The following is a 19,859-nucleotide window of genomic DNA, read 5'->3' on the forward strand; positions in this document are numbered from 1 at the left end:
ATACATATTTACTTTAGTGTTTATTGTATCAGGCTGAAGCATATATGGAAAGTTATAACATGTAATTTATGAAGAAAATGAGATTTGGGATTAATAGAATTAATTTAAAAATTAATTAAATTTAGAAAAAAATTTAGTGCGCATTTGTGTGATTATTAGGAGGTAACCATGTCACTACATGGTGAAGCAAATGTTGTAAAATAGTGCTAGGAATATCAAGGTTAGTTACATAAGCTTTAGCTAATACTTCTTTTAACATATAGATAGTTGCAAAATTGCTTAAGTCATGTTGGAAAAAAAAATAAGTGAACAAAACTGTCAAGTGGTGATGACAACATCTGTCACCCTATCTGCTGCCCTGAAGTCATTCTGAGTTATTGTCTACTCATGGAATGAGGACATTGGGGCCTGTACGTCTGCCAAAGTCCAGCTGTTGTGTAGGTGATCTGTCTATTTTGTTTGCTTCAGACTAGTTTCTTTGACCATGAGAATTGCGTACTCAGTGTAGTATTCATTACATATCACAGCTATGAGGACACCTTAAGGAGAAACTATGGACTTTGACAATGGCAATGATTGTAGATATACTTGTAGAAAACCAGAATCTGAGAGGAGCCATGTGAGGATCCAAGAGATTAATCTCAAAAGCATTCTTGTTACACACTTTTGAAGAATCTCAGGTTTTGTTTTGCTTTGTTTTGAGAAATCGGATGGTATCCAGAATTCCTGAAAAGTAAAGCAAATAGTCATAAAATGACTGTTTATGATTGTAAATATGTCTCCTTGCCACAGCTTATTTCTGTAAAAAAAACTTACTTAAAATAACTGAGGAGTTGGAAGAGTGAGTGCAGTTCTGTTTTTTAAGAGTCTGCAGTAGGCAGTGAGATAATGTGCTACAGATAAGGGATGACATGGGATTCAGCTACTTTCAAACTAAGGCTAAAGTGAGTAATAGGCAATGTAATGGAAAAAGTAGGAAATTTGAACGGAGTGAGCTGGGTATTAGATGCCACAGTGCACAGAACTGGAAAGGAAATCAGATGGGAAAACCTATATAAGAAGAATAATCACCCAGAGTAGACTTGGGCTAGAAATATTGACAGAATATGACATATTTATACATGTTTTCTTCTTGGATATGTATTAGAGTAGACATTGTGGAAAACAGAATGAAGTTTCCTGAAAAAAAAAAAAAAGAGTCACCATATGATCTGTCAGCAGCCCTTCTGGACATACATCAAATGGAAATGGAATCTATATGCTGAAGAGACATCTGCACTCCCACATTCATAGCCACACTATTCACAGTAGTTGAGCAATAGACACAACCAAAATGCACACTTAACTTAGCAGAATGGATATAGAAAATGCAGCACAAGGAAAACTATTCACTGATAAACAGGGTAGGACCCTGTCACCTGCAACAACATGGATGGAACTGGAGATCATTACATGAAATAAGCCAGGAACAGAAAGGTAAATACCACATGCTTTCACTCCTGTGGGATATAAAAGTGTGTCTTTTAAAAGTCGAGAGTAGAATGGTGATTACCAGGAGCTATAGTCCACAGGGAGACGGACAGATGTCACAAAAGTTATAGAGAGAAGGAAGTTCTAGTGTGCTCTTGCATAATAGAGTGCTGATTATGATAAGGTACTGTGTATTTACAAAAAAAAGAAGAAGAATTATTTTGAATATTTTCACCATAAAAAATGACAAATATTTGAGAAGATATATATGTTGTCTCAGATTTGAATATATACATGTGCCAAAATAGTACATGGTACATATAAATAAGTTTTTATGTTCTTTTGTTTGAGCTTAATGTTTTAAATAAAAATAAAAAAATAGTCATTTCCATTAAAGCATAAGCTTCATGAATGTTTTTCTACTGTATCTTCTTCTCTGTATTTCTAGAACTAGTCACACTGCTTAAAATTTGTGGTAGATTTGCAATCAAAATAGTGAATCCTTAACACTTCAGGGCTCTTTCTCATACAAGTCATTTCTAAGCCCTTGGGAGGGGTCCCACACAGTGTGTTCACAGCCCATATGTTTTGGTTAAGCATTAGTCAGATTTTTAATTGTTTCATTTGTAGTATTGTATTAAATACAGCCTTAAAAAATTATATGAGGTCAGGCTCCTACACATATGGATCACTGCCTAAGTTATAGTATCACTGCCTAAGTTATACTAGATAATTAATATTTGTGAGACCAAATCATGAACAAAATAGGGATTGGTAAGATTTTTTAGCAACTTTAGAACTATTTCTAATACTTGAGGCATGCAAGTGTTGTATACGTAAATGTCTTTAAAAAGGATATATATATATATATATATATATATATATATATATATATACATATATATATACATATATATATACATATACCTTAAAAATATATGTAAAAGTAAAAAATATACATTAATGTTTGGAGAAAGTTTGCAAGGGAAGTGAGAAACAAACAAAAAAGAGAAATAAATGCTTTAACCACCTCACTCCAAAACCAATTTTTACATGAAAGTCCATATTTTTATATAAATCAAATAAATGAATCTGAAAATATTGAGCTTTTTTTTAAAAAGCAAAATATGCAATGGGGCATACATATTTTATTTTCTCTAATAGCTATCAAGAACAGCCTTAGGCAACTAGTTTTAATTCCTAAACAGATTTGAGAGGAAAGTGGGTGGCCACAAGAGAAATAAAATACTGATACATAAGAATTTCAAAATATTTCTACAAAACCAAAGAGGCTATGATAATTGAGTAAGCCAGTAAAATAATTAGGATGCCTTTGGAAAGGTTTTTGAACAAATTAGTAGGCATTCCATAAATGTTTGTCAGTAATGAGATGAAGAAACAGAGGAAACATGTTTGAAAATCTCCATTAAATGTTAATTTTTATTTTTAAATAAAGAGAAAAGAAGGATAAGATAAAGTTGTATTCTTAATCCTATTTGTAATGGTCATGTTAAGAGAAGCAGCATTAGGCATATTAATGTGTTTGCTTCTCCTCTAATTTACCATTCCCTTCCTTCTTTAATGAGATCTGCTCTACAGCCCATAAAATAATTGTTATGGTAAACTGACTTTTTAAAATTAGCTACACACCAGTTGGTCCAGAAACCTATTCCTCTAGACCATTCATGCACAAAATACCTTTGTGCGAAAGTCTTTCCAAATGTGTAATGACTGGAGTTAGTCCAGAAGTTTGCCTGCAGAGTCTCTCTGCTTGACTGTCAGTGGGTGCAGGCTTACAATTTCCTTTCCTCAGAAGCATTACCATGAGACTCTGTCATGAAAGCATGCTCAGGCCACTTTCAGGCACTGAAAACACAGTCAATCTGATTACTTTCCAAAGAACTCGTTTTCTCTAACCTGCAGAGGTGCTACCTTGACCCAGCTTCAGCATATTCCACAGTGTTAGAGAATGAAGCTGCTCAAAGACTCTCAGGGTAGCTGGAGCGAAATTTACATGGCAACATGCAGCCTGTTCTTAGACCCATCAGCTCATTGTGTCATAATCTTGCCAACTGTTTTCCCTACATTACTTCTCACACTGTGATTGTTATTCCACCACAGTGGCTCCTGATGGAAGAAGGCAGGCTGAGTCAGGAGTGCTTGGCCCCATCCTTTCCTCAAGAGGATCAGGTACACAGGTCTGTAAAATACCCCAGCTCACAAGCAGGTGGACATAGTGTAGCACTAATAGTTATCCAAAGAAACTGTTTCAAAGTAATGTGGAGAAGGAAGGTTGAGATGGATCGTGTAGGCTCATCCCTCCTTTGCTAGCACTCCCCTAAAACAAAGAGGCTAGCAGAGATGAATATGCTCTAAAAAAGTTAATGATTAACACAAATATTTTTGAAGTGTTCCCATTTGTGTTCATGAAAGTATCCTGCATATGTGGAAGAAAATTAAGCCTTGCTTTAGAACAATTAATAACAATATCTTTTGTAATACTCAAAAACTCTAAGGAAAAATAACTGAAATAATCAAAGGAGGTTTTAGCATTACTTAGCATATTTCATTATTCCACTGAATCATATTTACCCCTCTCCTTTTTTCTTTTCTTGAGAAAATGATGGTTTATTGTGCAAAAGAAGATTATGAGTTCCTCTAATAACACTGACAAATAAATCATCTTTAAGTTTATTTTATTTTTGTCATTTGAATTGAGAGCATTAATTAATTTTAAATATGTATTAAAAACATTCTAAATACAGGCTTTGTATTGGATGCTAGAAACTTAATAGTGACTAAACTTGGTATACATTCAAAGTACTCACATGCATATGCTACTTATTTTAAATGAATTCTCTATATAGACAGAACTGAGGAACTATTAAATTTGTCATTATTTTGTATGGATCAAATGTTTAATAAACAATTAATAGACTTTTCTGGGATCAATAAACATGTGTGCTTAAATGTATCACCTCAGGGAAAGATTTGATATTATCACCTAAAACACTATAAATGTCAATTCAAGAAGACAATCTGAAGTGTTTGGGAGATCAAAGCACATAGAACTGCAAAAAAATTTTGAGAGGCAAAACATAATTTTCTGCTATATTTTCCAGTGTACAACAGAGAAGACAATGAGCTAAGATGTGTGTGTGTGTGGGGGGGAAGTTGGGGTGGGGAGAAGATATAGAGGAAAAAGTGAGATAAAGTATAAAGTATAAGTCAGAACAACACTTGTATATTTTTAAAGAGTAAGGAAGGGTACAAGCAAGGAAGTAAGAAATGGTTGAAGCAAGGTGTAACTTTTGTAGGTATACCAGGCATTTTCTATTGACTTTGTCCAGTGGTATATAACAGGGAACCAAAATTGTAATGAAGAGCCTTCTGTTGCAAAATAGTAACTACAGAGGTGAATAGTCAGATGCAAATGCTAAAATTCATGACTAAATAGCAGTATTTTGAAGATTGAGATAGATAACAATTTATAATTTCCAAGTATTCAAAATTTTATAAAGTAGGTCATCTGAAAATACAACTTTTGAACAATCTGAAATTGTAATTACAGCTTTCTGAGCAATAAAAATGATTACCAATGGCACATGCTAGGCCCAAAGGGATGTAGAAAAGACAATATCCCCTTTATCAATGGATCATCGAGTTGCACATACCTGAATGAAAAAAATTCATAAGGCCTCACTCAATTTTTCAGATTTTCACTAACACACAAAAAAAGAGAGGATTCAAGTTTAATGAGAGAAGGGAGGGAGGATTACAAAGATGTAAATAAGATCACAAATTTTAACACAGAGCCTGGCCTCCTGTCTTGATTTAATCACAGGAGAGCCCATCCTCACCAACCAGAATCTCAGAATATTTATTCACCCAAAACACAGCTGTGTCCTCCTCCAGCCTTTTAGGGTTACAATCCTAATAATTCCATGCTTCCAGTGGTGTATCTTAAATCACGGACATCATAATCTGATGCTTAGCCTGATTTCAGAAATCCCTCTTAGATATCTTTTAGAGATCTGTTTTTCAGATACTGGTATGGTTGGGTCTTAAATGTCTCCCCAAATCTCATGTATTTAAAGAATAGGTCTTCAGTATAGCATTGTTCATAATTTGGGCCATTAAAAGGTAATTGGCTCATAAATGCTGTGACTTCTTGAATGGATTAATTCACCAATGGATTCATAGCTTGCTGGGTTTGGTATTGGGAGTTTGGTACATAAGCAAGCTCTTTGCTTCCCAGTTGCCATGAGGCGAGTAGCTTTGCTCCACCATATACTCCCTGCCATGCTATTCTGCCTTACCACAAGACCAGAGAGATGGAGCAGAGCAATTATGGGCTGAAAGCTATGAAACCATGAGTCAAAACAAATCTTTCCTCCTTTTGTTTCTCTCAAGTATTTTGTCACAACAATGGAAAACTGACTAACACAGCACCCAAACTTATAGAACTTCCTAAAAGAGACTACTTCAGGAAGAAATTGCTATTTAGTGTCATATTTCTTTTTATTTATTTATTTTTATTTGTTGTTTTTAGATATACATGACAGAATGGTATATTTCGACATTATATATACATGGCTTATAACCCATTACAATTTTGAACCTATTCTTGTAGTAGAACATGATGTGGAGTTACACTGGTCATGTGTTCATATGAGTATATGATTCATTCTACTGACTTTCCTACTCCCATTCCTCCTTCATCCCCCTTTTTCTAATCCAATGAACTTCTATACTTTCTGTTTCTACCCTTCCTTGTTATGGGTTACCATTCACATTTCATAGATCTTTGCTTTATTGAGGGACAGGGGGTCTGGCTTATTTCACTTAGCATGATATTCTTTATCTGTTGAAGGGCATCTAGATTTGTTCCATAGTTTGGCTATTGTGAATTGAGATGTTATACACATTGATGCGGCTGTGTCACTGCAGTATGCAAGTAACAATAAATGTTGGTGAGGATGTTGGGAAAAAGTCACACTCATACATTGCTGGTGGGACTGCAAATTGGTCTAACCACTTTGGAAAGCAATGTGTAAATTCCTTAGAAAACTTGGAATGGAACTACCATGTGACTCATTTATCCCACTCCTAGACTTACACCAAAAGGACTTAAAATTATCATCTACAGTGACACAGCTATATCATTGTATATAGAGTAATATTTCTGACCAAGGTGTTTGACTTCATATCCTCTGAGCTAAAGCATAGCTAGTTGTTCAACTAAGCTGTGGTTCCTTATAGTCAATTGAGCCTTTCTGGGCACATGCTTCTGAAACTGAGGAACAATGGCATCATAGGATGGCAAAGGTCTGCCCTTAATTGACAAAGCAATATTCAGGGAAAGAAGAGCAGTGATATCTGAGTATGTATCTGCAGAACCTGATGAGTTAGAACCCAACCTTCTGAAGAAAATCCACTTCATTGCAGACCTTCATCCATGGTCCCATGGCTGTTGCGGCAGTCCTGGAAGGACGCCAGGCAAAAGCCAACAGCCTTCTCTGTTTGTATTACCCATGGGACTCCATCTATACTGAATGTAAGCTCAACTTCTCTCATTTCTGCATCCAACATCCCTGAGTATATCTAAAGGATGAGGTCTTTTGTCCTTTGTGTCATACAAAAGGCCAAAATCACTTTAGTAGCAATGTCCAACTAGAAAAGATGACTGAAATTGGCAAGCAATCTCATATAACTAGCAGCCAAAAGAAAGGTAGAAACACATGTGTGTGTAACAGTCACAACCAGATCTTGAGGTCCTAGAAATATGCCCCACATATACTCAAGAATACCACATGAGGTCGATGGAGGAGGCCAACTCTCATCATAGGAAATAGCATATGTGCAAAAGCCAGTACATACTTTACACAGAAAATCATAAGTGAAAAAAAGTGTAAAAACTAGAGATGGAAATCATCCTCTGAACTTGAGTGAGTTTTTAGAACATGAGCAAACAGCAGGTCTCTCAAGGTAAGCAGTTGTAGGGAAAGTCATTCAATAAGAACTCAATGCAAACACACATGGATTTTCAAATTGCATTTTCATACTCAAAGCAGGTGAAAAGAATAATGTGTTGTCAGAAGTGAAATTTCTGATGGATCTCAAGAACATCAATGACACATGTAAAAGCCTGAAGAGAACATTTCTCTATCCATCCAAGTTAAGGAGAGAAGTGTGCTGTCTTTCTCCATTGTGCTTGGCTCTGAAGAACATGAAACAGAAATGGAAAGAAGATGTTACTCTAGATGCAGAAACAGCACATATTAATATGCTTGTCTTTAAGTATTAAAAAGAAATATGTGATGTATGTGAATAAAATTCAAGAGTTCATTAGAATTAAAATAGTTGTAGGATGTATCCAGTTTTCTGAACTCTGATGAATTTGATACCAGCTGACATTACTGAGAAATACAAGTGGATGATGAGCCTGAAGGAACTCTGAGATTTGTAAAGGTCTCCTTTCTATGAAGGCAAAGTAACCCTGTCAGGATCCAGCAGACACTCATAATTCAGATGTGGAATGGTGACTATGTTGCCTAACAAGTTGTTCTGGTCTTTATCTGCTAAAGAAGAAGACCAGTGACATTGATATTTACCTGGACTATGAATTGGGTGGGGTTTCCTTTTATACTCTGAATGACAGTTCCACATATATTCTACACTGACAAGTTTTCTGAAGCCTTAATTCTGTATTGAAATCAAAACCTCTTATAATATGTACCATAAAAGATCATGAAGGTCAAACAGTGATGTAGTTTTATTTAGTTCCTTGTGATATTTTATGTACATATAGAATATTAAACAATCATCAATTCATTTAGAAAAAAATAAATTCTACAAATTAGAGCCATAAGAATTATATATTTATTTTTTCTTCTCTTTTTGTTGCTGTTGTTGCTTTCATTCTGTTCCGATAGCAGTGGAGATGTAGAAACTAACAGAGATGTGTTGATTAGAAACTGTGTCTAGAATTCTAAGATTAAAGTGTAAAGATATTATTTCACAACATCAATAAAGACATTGTGTGGGCATTTTACATCATTATCAACAACAAAAACTTCAAAAACTTAAGCAGTAAATCATGAAGTTCAATTAGTAGTAAGGACTAGCAAAATGGAGTATGGGAAATATCATAGGAAAAAAATGTAGCAAATAGAGTGTACCAAAAGTAGCATTTGATAAAATTTAATTTGTACATCCCAATATGTGTAGTAAATCACAACATAATATATATGGCTTATTGTGGGCTGGATTCAAATAAGGTGGAGATTAATTGGTAAAGAAATGAAAATGGAGAAATTGAGACTATGTCCTACCATATATTCTCTTTCAGGCTACATCTTAAGATATTTTTCTTTATATAGTGTTTCATTAAAGTTGCTTTTATTTGATTTCACCTACATAAAACATTGGAAGAGAAATATGGAAAACTTTTTTTAAATATATGACTCTCAAGGGATAATACTGCCAAATAAACTAGATCCGTTTCAATTTTTAGTTTCTAAAACTCCATATTAGAGACAATGTTAAAAAAAAAATTAAAACCCAATGAAAATGTTGCTGTTTCAACAGCATTCATATTATTGGCTTTCAGCTAATCATGTTACTAAACCTTTAAACTCCTGACATATAAACACTCCATGATTAAAAATTTAAAATAGCTTTTAAAAGTAGAACTCAAATGAGTCAGACTGTTTTTTTTTTTCTTTATCAGCTTCAGGCAATGAAAGAATTTGCTGTGTCTCAATGAGACATTTGAAATTTTCCTTATTTAAATTGTCCCAACTTCAAAGCATTCAAAATACAAATCCATCTTCTTTTGGCAGTCTCAATGTCAAAAAGTTATCAAGGGAACAAAGCCCACCTTCAGCTTAATAAAATGATACTTTTTACAAAAGACATTTCCATTATCTTCAGCGGAACTAAACACTATAAACAATCACCACAATACTGAATTCAAATCACTCTATTTATAAAAAATTGTCAAAAATAAGGAATATTAAAACCTCCAAAGAGACATAAAATCAGAATACTCAACTCACTCTTAACAATGCAACCACAAAAATTCAAGATAAAACCACAAAAGCTAAGGAAATAATAGAAAAAGATTGACAATTCTGTCTTTTATTTCCTCCCCTTCCTCACAGAATAAAGTATCATCACACATACTTTTCTCAGCTTGAATCTTGATTTCATACTTAGAAAAAGGAACTTTGAAAACTTACATGTAATTTACTTGCAATGTGGGTAGTGGGGTCAAAGAGATGAAAATAAATATTTATTTTTAGATTAAATATTATCATTAGCTAATAGTAAAATAGTTTATTTTCTTGATCCAAGATGTTAATTTAGTATAAACTAGATAGTTTTCTGTTGTTGGACAAATTATTTAAATTCTCTGAACCTGTTTTTACCTCTGTGATATGGGATAATAGTACCAAAACACAAAGTAGTTGTGAAGAGTCAATAGATCAGTATATATAAACAACTTAGTTAGGTAGCTGGCATATAGGAAGAGCTCAACAAATTTTCTATGATTTACAATGATTATTATTTTCTTAATTTTGCCATCTTCATATCCTGATGACTTCCCAGTGAAATGGTAAGAATTAATGAGGTAACATTCAAGCAGTCTCCTTAGAAAGAAGTTAGGTAAAATAGTAGATCCATGAGAGCATTGAGCCCACTTTGGAACCCTGGTCAACTGTCTTATAGAAGATATTGATGAGAAAGATGACATGTGTTAATCAAAAAAAATTTGAGCTTATTCATCTATGTTCATAGAAACTGAGAGGGATAAAATACAACTCACACAACAAAATAAAACAAAAAGTTCCTTTGTATTCTCTTTGTTTCTGTTTCTTATGAATTTTCCTTTAAAACAAATAAACAAACACAACTACAAAGGCTTTTCTGAGCAAAAGTACTATTTTCCCCCTTTGATAGAATAGATGAAAAACAAATTTACAGTACCTGTTGGCTTTAATGACAAGAGAAAACCCTTCAATTCTATCAGTATCAACCACTCAACCACCACTTGTCTCTCTTGTCTGTTTTGTCTTATTCTAAGGTTTTTAATTGACTGACAGAAACTCAAGGGTTCCAATAGAAAAAGAAGGCAATGTGGAGTGGTTCAGGCATAATAATCATTGAGGTAGAGAGAAACAAAGGAAGAGATCATGCTACAATGAAAAGAGTAAAAGCCACATGACAGAAATCAAACTCTCTGGGACACTATGAAGGCAGTTGTAGGGGGAAAGTACATTCCATTCAGCTCATTCACTAAAAGAATAGAAAACAGCCAAATAAATAAGCTAATATTACATCTCAAAGCCCTAAAAAAAAAAAAAGGAACAAATCAACACCAAAAGCAGTAGACGACAGGAAATAATTGAAATCAATGAAATTGAAACAAAATAATTCAAAAAATTGACCAAAAAAGTTGATTCCTTGAAAACATAAATAAAATTTAAAAAACCCTTAGCCATGCTAATGAAGAGAAAGAGAAAACCCAAATTACTAAAACTTATGATGAAAAAGTAACTATCACAAAGGACATTACTGAAATACACACAATGATCAGAATCTATTTTGAAAATTTATACTCTAATGAAATCGAAAATCTCGAAGACCTCACAAATTTCTAGAAACATATGACTGAATCAGGAAGACTTTCACGATTTAAACAGGTCAATTTCAAGCAATGAAATAGAAAATGTCATCAAAAGCCTAACACTAAGAAAAGCCCAGCACCAGATGGACTCTCATTCTATCAGACCTTCAAAGAAGAACTAATACCAATCCCCCTCAAATTATTTCATGAAATACAAAAGGAGGGAACTCTTCCAAACTTATCCTATGAAGCTAGTGTCACCCTGATACTAAAACAAGACAAAGCCATATCAAGGAAAGAAAACTTCAGTTCTTGATCCCTGATGAACATAGATGCAAATATTCTCAAATCACATACAAAAACAATTCATATATACAAATCACATACAAAAACATATGTAAAAGATAGTGCCCGATTAAGTGGGGTTTATCCCAGGGATTCAAGATTGATTCAACATATGGAAATTAATAAATGTAACTCATCACATTAATAGACTTAAAGACAAGAATCACATTATTTTCTCAATAGATGCAGAAAAACATTTCACAAAATACAGCACCCATTGAACTTCAAAACACTAGAAAAACTGCAGACAGTAGGAACATACCTCAACATTGTAAAAGCTATATATGCTACACCCAAACCAACATTATTCAAAATGGGAAAAAAAATGAAAGCACTCCCTTAAAAACTGGAAAAAGGTTGCCCTCTTTCACCACTTCTATTCAAAATACAACAGATACTAGTATTGCAATATGTAAATCAATGGAAGTGTAACTGATATGATTCTGCAATCTGTATATGGGGTAAAAATGGGAGTTCATATCTCACTGGAATCAAAGTGTGAAATATGATATGTCAAGAACTATGTAATGTTTTGAACAACCAACAATAAAAAAATAAAAAATAAAAAATAAAAATCATCCTTGAAACTCTAGCCAGAGCAATTAGACAGAAGGAAGAAATTAATGCAAATAGGAAAAGAAACCATATAGAAGTTGGGTAACGGCCTTGACTGGAAGGTACAAAGAGGTTCTCTAAAGTCTTCTGATCTTAAATCTTGTATTTAGGTGAAATAGTTACAGATCTGAGTCTTAATATGTGTTTCTGTGATTGTATGAAGTGTGTAATACGTTCATTGCATATTTTCTCATTTAACTTTGTTACTGTTTATATATGAGGTATCCCTATGTAAGCTCAAGCTCAGGTGGTAGAAGATTCAAGAATGGTTAAAGGTGAAATGATTAGATTTTGAGAGCTATAAACTGATCACTTGATGAATCCCTTGATGAATTGATAATGTGAATGGTTTACTGAGTGGTAACTTTAGACAATTGGGGTATGGCTAGAATAAGTAGGTCACAGGGTGCATGCCCTTGGAGAATAGATATCTTGTCCCTGGCTTCTCTCTTTCATTCTCTTTGCTTCATGATTCTCATGAGCTAAGCAGCTTTCCTCATTCATGACCTTCTGCCACATCATTTTGCCTTACCTTGGACCCAGAGCAAAGGAGTCAGCTGACCATGGATGAGATCTCTGAAACCATGAAGCCATATAAACTTTTTCTCCTCTAAGCTGTTGTTTTCAGATATTTTGATCATAGTGACACAAGCCAAGCCAACTATGGTAATTATAGTAGAAACCTCAAAAGATTGATACATTGATCATCTCTACTATAGAGGCATATAATTTGAGGTCTCAAAGATTGATTTGCTATCCACTATTCATAATTCATTCCGAGTTTGAATGCATTTTTTTAAAAAATTCAGACATCTACTATATCATACTACCTCCTATATATGCTCATCTATTGAGTGTAAATAGTATTATTTTTCATGTGATATCCCTTGTAGCTTTACACATGAAGATTTAGTTTTAATTTTGCATAAAAATTGAGAACTAAATAAATTATGACTTTTACTTGAATTTTCTGAATGACAACATGGTGGAAAAAAACTAGACAAACATGGTATTCAAGTTGATGATCAAGCAGGAGACACAAAATATAAGTATAAAATTTTTTCTAATTTTTGATTTCTTGACTTCTTTGTGAGCTATGAGGATGTAAGTGTTACTATGTACCAAGCTAGATGACTTTATATATTGTTTTACTTAATCCCAATATGTAAATTAAGTATTCTCTTCCTTATTTTACAGATGAGGAAACAAGCATCATTATTGTATCCTTGTGCCAATTTATTCTCCTTCCTGAAATGAATAAAAATGACCTATTTCATCACATCCTCTCCAGTACTAAGCACTTGTCTTTTAAAATGTGCTAATTTGATAGCTTAAAAAATTCTCTCATTGTTTTTGTTAAGTTTTTTATTCTCTAATGAGAAGGAAAATCTGTTGATAAATCAGCAAACATTTATAGGCACAGCTATTATTTATTTATTATTATGCATAGCAGAGAGGATTAAAAAAAAAGACAAACCTACTGTTTCCAAAAGAATAGAGATGAAAGGGAAAAGTTTATGAGCATCACAGGGGAGGGGAGATAGAAACATCTTCCTTATGGTATAGTCGCCTCTAATTTGGACAGGGGGGTTACGATTTTTGAATGTCATCAGGGAGAGAAAAGGACATTATGAATTGCTATACTATTGCTTCTTTTTAAAATAAGGATTCTAGCTTAAATAAAATAAACTTATTTTACATTTTGTATACACCTTTCTGTTCAACTTTTTGCAGCTTTCATAACTCAAAGACTAAAACTTAAGATAAACTTTGAGGTCTCAAAGATTCTAATTTTAAAAGCAAACAATGGTTTTCACAGTGAGGCAAGTATTGATCCAATTATTAAATGTAAATAATAATATCTATATTTTTTAATTTATTTTTTATTTCTATATGACAGCGACATGAATTACAATTCTTATTACACATATAGAGCACAATTATTCATATCTCTGGTTGTATACATAGCATATTCACAATAATTCGTATCTTTCTTTTCTTCTTTTTTTTTTTTTTTGGTGGTGGTGCTGGGGATTGAACCCAGGGCCTTGTGCATGCTAGGCAAGCACTCTACCAACTGAGCTATATCCCCAATCCCCAATTTATATCTTCGTACCTGTACTTTGGATAATAATGATCATCACATTCTACCATCATTAATAACCCCATGCCCCCTTCTTTTCCCTCCAACCCCTCTGCCCTATCTAGAGTTTGTCTATTCTTCCCATGCTCCCTCTTGCTTGTCTTGCATGCACAAGGTCCTGGGTTCAATCCCCAGCATCACAAAAAAAAAAAAAAGCAATATCTATATTTAAACTGAACAAATAATTGCTAATCTGAGCATAGTTTCTTTTAATGCACTTCCAAAATATATGTATATATACCATATTTCTAATGTCTTAACTTCATTCTGTCTTTTTCAGCTTTGCAGCCTCTCTAAAGCAAGTGAAATATCATGAGCTAAGATTAGTATGAAAGTCAAATATAATGATAAATACACCTAATATTCATTACACACATATAGCCTATTTGTTTTTCATGAGTTTTTTCTTTGGCATGCAAAAAAAAATCAGCTAACTTATCCTAGCTCTTTGATTTTGCTTGCCTCTTTACAATCTCCACAGTTGATGAAAATTTGAGCTGTAGTTGGCCATGAGAGTGCCTCCTATCTTTCATAACCAAAGATCTGGGTGATGTTGGCTTAAACCATTGAATGTTAGAGAAAAAAAATAAAATTGGTGTTTGCTGGGGTGGAACATAAGCTCAATATGCTTAGGACTGTGGGTAAGCACCTTACTGCTTCTCTTGTCGTCATTGAAACAAAATAGCTACATGCAATCAAGATAGCCTCCTATTAAAGAAGAAAACAAAAATAAGCTCAAGATGACCCTAAAAGCCTTGCTTTTTCATGTCTTTGGCTAGAACTTCCATACATTCCCACTCTGGTGAAATTAAAGAATACCTATTTATTTCTTAACATAATCAGATGCATAGCAAAACGCAAAAATATATAATGTAGTTTTTGTATCAAAATCCAAGGCATCTGGGAAAAATGTGTGTTAAAAAAATCACAGTAACTGATCAAATATAATCAGTTATTAAATTGTATTACAAAGGAAAGTAGAAAACAAATTTCTTTGCAATTAAAATTGGACCAGGGTAAAATACTACAAATTTCCATATGTAAGACTATTACAAACATCATATGTTAGACACATAAGCTGAAACCAAAGGAAAGTTTTTCTTATTCAACTTTTTTCATAAGTGCCCCCAATTTAATTTAATTAATATTTTAAGAAATCATGGCTTGATTCTATTGTGCAGTGAAGAATTCAAAATTTATTGACCTAGTTTAGCTTCAGTAATAAAATGGACCATATGTGCCGTCAATTGAACAAAAATATTATGAGAACATATTTCTGTAACAAAGGAGGTGTTTTCTGTGCTCAACATTTTCAAAACACTTAGTATGTTTGAATTTATGACAATAAGACTTTTAGATTCTTGAGAGAAAGTTCACCCTTTGAAAATTGAACATATGGCAGAATGAAGCATATTATACTCAGAACAAAAATAATAGAAAGTTTGTCTACATTTTGAAAATCATAATTACCTGCTCTTTATATCAACATACTATAGATAAAAGAGCAAAATAATTTAAAATAAAAATGAACCTAAAACTAAAAATGAGCTTAAAATTTTATTGAGTTTTTTAATAAAATGTTTCAAATGTCAATATATAAAATTAATGTCAATGCATATTTATTTCTGTAGGATATATTTCTTAATTATAATTAAATGAATATGTTGTAGAGACTCTACTATAATGCAGAAATAGCTTTGGCTGTGTGTATACTTCATAGGATTAAGAAAGCAGCACTAACCTTCATTTTCTATTACTGAGCATTTACTTTTAAATAAGATAACCTTTTCATGATTGCCTCCTATTTTACTTTGCTTTGCTTTTGGAAATTTAAAACCCAAGGTAGTTAGTAATAAAAGAAGATATTTTAAATATTTCATACAGCTATACATAAAAGAAAATATATTTTAATAGAATGGGTATGATACATTTGTAGAAATGTTAACTGTTGTGAACATTTAAATAATCAATATCAGAGAAATATGATTTTTCAAAGAAAATAAATTGTATGTGTTGAGTTAATGAATATTATTTTTTGGGTGGCATGCCAAGTAAGATTTCTAATTTTAAAAAATGTAAGTTACATTTGAAAAAAATGTGGTTAATCAATTAAAATTGTTGGAGAAAGCTTTGCACTTTAGCCTGTAGAAAACTAACAATATTCCAACAAACATGCCTTGGTGAAAGATAAAAGCTAACTATTGTAAAAAAAATGGTGAATATATCAAGATGTGGTCCAAAAAACTGTTTCTCAGAATTTCCAAGATGCCATCAGGGCATCTCAGAATTTTCTTTCATGAATACCTTCTTGTTCCTGCCATAACTGCATCTTTCACTGTGGCTCAGGGAAAGTCCCAGAAGTAACCTTTTATTAGACTCTGTAGTGATACTGGCTTTGGTACATCCAGCCTAACAAGACATCCCTAACACCCTGTTTCTTTCAATGTTCAAAGTGGCAATTCAACATCATATTATGTTTTTCTGAAAAATTGAGTTTAAAAATAAAAAGCAAGAGAAGGAGAAGGAAGGGATAAAAGATCTATGTCATTGATGGGAATGAATCACAGGAAGAGCATTTTCCTATTCTGCCAATAAACACTTTGAATTCAAATCGTAGTTGAATTGCAATCAAGACTTTGTCTTTATGCATCTTTATATGGAAGCATGGAATTATGGCCAAGGAAGAAAGAGTAATGTGATGCCTGAACATAGAGGACTAGCAAAGAATTCAGCAAAATAGAGGCTCTAGAGGCATCTAACACCCTATATAACAAGCTTCCCTTTAACTCTTTCCTTATGAAAAATTACACGATTTTCTAACATTCCATATCTAAGCAAACTTTTCTAATAAATCTATTTAAAAGTACACATATGCTTATAAATATAAATAAATAGAATCAATGCCACACATAAATCCAGTACTTACATTTCCAAGTTCTTTAGCAGTATTTTCATTTTCATTAATATCAAAATAACATACTTCAAGTCCCCATTCTGGTTTTTGTTTTTTTACAGAAAATGTGTCTTTCATAGTTTTATCTTCCTTATTGTTTCTAAGGATTCCCAGGGATTGCTTCTCTAGTCCAACAAACTGATCCTGGTTTTTTCTTCCCATGTCGTGAGTCTCTTTGTTATTTCTTGTGATAATTTCTCCCATTTCTGCCATTTACCAGAAAAGAAAGTGAGTGATTCTACATGAATTCCTGCAGAGCACAATTAATACAAGGCTGTAGTAGGTAATACAGCTTTGCTAATGCTTCATAAGACTAATGTAAGAAACAAAACTTCAAATTCTTATTTGTTGTTTTTAGATATACATGACAGGAGGGTGTATTTGACATATTATACATACATGGAATGCAACCATTACAATTTTGATCTCATTCTTGTAGGAAACCTTAATTAAAGGGCACATGGAGGGGGAAAAAAGAAAGAAACCTTAAAAACAAGGGCCAGATAATACAGTCTTTGTTTCAGTCAGCTTTTTCACTGTTGTGATTAAAGGATCTTACCAGAACAATTCTAGAGGATGAGAAGTTTATTTGAAGACTCACGGTTTCAGAGGTCTTAGTCCAGAGAAGGCCAGCTTCATTCCTCAGGGTGTGAGGTGAGACTGAACATCATGGTGGAAGAGTGTGGCAGAGGGAAGCAACTCATATCCCCGTGATCATGAGGTACAGAGAGACTCCAGCTCCAGATAGAAAATATATACCCATAGCCAGGCACCAAATTAACCACTTCCTCAACCCACACCCTACCTGCTTCTAGTTCCCATCCAGTTAATCCCACCAGGGATTAGTCAACTGATTGGCTTAAAACTCTCACAATCCAATCATTTTCCCTCTGAACCTTCTTGAATTTTTTCACATTTGAGCTTTTGGTAGACAGCTCATATCCAAACGTAACAATCTTAGTATCAAGCAGTCTTTTCTTCCAGGAACAATCATTTGCTTTAATCATTTTGCCTGGGGTCGATTTCTGTCCACATTCTTGTAGTCAAATTCCCATTGCTTCTCTTGTGGGGGTAGAATGGCAATTGTTTTAATTAGCTTTTTTATTGCTGCAGCCAAAAAACCTGACAAGAACAATTAGAAAAGTTTATTTGGGCCTCACAGTTTCAGAAGTCTCGGTCCATAGATGACTGACTTCATTTCTCTTGGAAGCAGAACATCATGGAAGAGTGTGGTAGAGGAAAGCAACTCATTATATGGCACCAGGAAGTAGAGAAAGGAAAAATATAAACCCCAAAGGCACATCTCCAGTGATTCATCTCCTCCAGCCACACCCTACCTGACTACAGTTACCACCCAGTCAATTCCTATTAATCGATCAATTCACTAATTAGATGAAGACTCTCATAACCCAATCATTTCACCTCTAAATATTCTTGCATTATCTCACACATGATCTTTGAGTAATACCTCATATCTAAGTCATAACAGGAATAAATAATGATAATCATAATCTCTCATGCTCTGAGTCTTAAAAACATCATAATTACCTCCATATGAAGGTCTCCATAAGACTTCACCACTGATTATAGAGTTTTTCACATCCACATTGGTCAATGTTGCACTGGGGACAACCTCCCAAGAAAAAAGTGATAGTGTTTTCAAAACACAAATTCAAAATCAAACCTGAAATTCAGAATTTACTTACAAATTCTATTTTTGCCCTTTTGATAGCTTCAATAATTCTAAAATCCTAGTGTACTTTGAGAAGTAGGCAAACTTCTTGATAAATTTAAAATTGCAGTTTACCCCTGCTAATAAGTGTTACTGCTTCTATATATTAGAACATTATATAAGTGTAAATTACTGTCTCTTATGGCATATGCTTTAGTATTTCAAACAAATGGCACCTTTTTAACAATGTCTGATAACTCATAATTCAATATTTGATGCATAAAACTTTGAACAAGTATTTGGAATTTTTTTCTCACATTTAGAGCTCTAGTATTTTATATTATGGTGCTGTTTAACAACTGCTGCATAATTTTTGAGTAGTTCATACTTAAATTTGAAAATTTGAAATATTTTTGATTTATACTGTATAATGTTTGAGAAGGAGTGATCAAGAAAAAAAACTTAAAATAAGAGAGTTTTAAACTTCAGGTTGAATAAGCTGTGTTCACTGTTTGCTTTATTATCATGTTAATTTTTTTAAAAAGCCATCCAACTGAAGTATCTCATTTATAAGAAACAGACTAAACTTTAATAGAATTAATAGGGTCTCTATTTTGTGTTTTGTTGGTTTGCTTGTTTTATTTTCGAATCATTTGTTATCCTACATATGTCTTTCCATATGTAAGTCCTGCTTATGCTTATGATGCACTGTTTTTGAACATTAAGTTGGAATAAACAATACCTAAGGATTACTTAACCAAACCCATATCTGACATGTATCTCTCTTTAAAATTGTAATTGAATTGTGTATTTATGGAAAGATTTTTATACTTCTGACTGCAGAAGCATTTTAGTAAATATCTCACAGTATACCTTTATTAATGCCTGACATAATACAAATCTACAGCTCAACCATTTTTTAATGATGCTGTTATTATTCCACAGATATACAGTTTCTACCTCCAGATAGTTCCCAGCTAGGGGGTGGGTAGCCAACAAATAAATAGAAAATTAAATTTTAATGTGATAA

At 33.2% G+C, this 19,859-nt stretch overlaps 1 non-coding gene across 1 annotated transcript; it reads right to left on the minus strand.

Annotated features, from left to right (window-relative positions):
* Nucleotides 1-14,080: 14,080 nt before the first annotated feature.
* Nucleotides 14,081-14,153, minus strand: Trnaa-agc (transfer RNA alanine (anticodon AGC)). The gene has a single exon. It is a non-coding gene; the product is annotated as a tRNA-Ala (tRNA).
* Nucleotides 14,154-19,859: the final 5,706 nt, after the last annotated feature.

Source organism: Urocitellus parryii, chromosome 2, assembly GCF_045843805.1.
Source record: "Urocitellus parryii isolate mUroPar1 chromosome 2, mUroPar1.hap1, whole genome shotgun sequence".
Classification (NCBI taxonomy): Eukaryota; Metazoa; Chordata; class Mammalia; order Rodentia; family Sciuridae; genus Urocitellus; species Urocitellus parryii.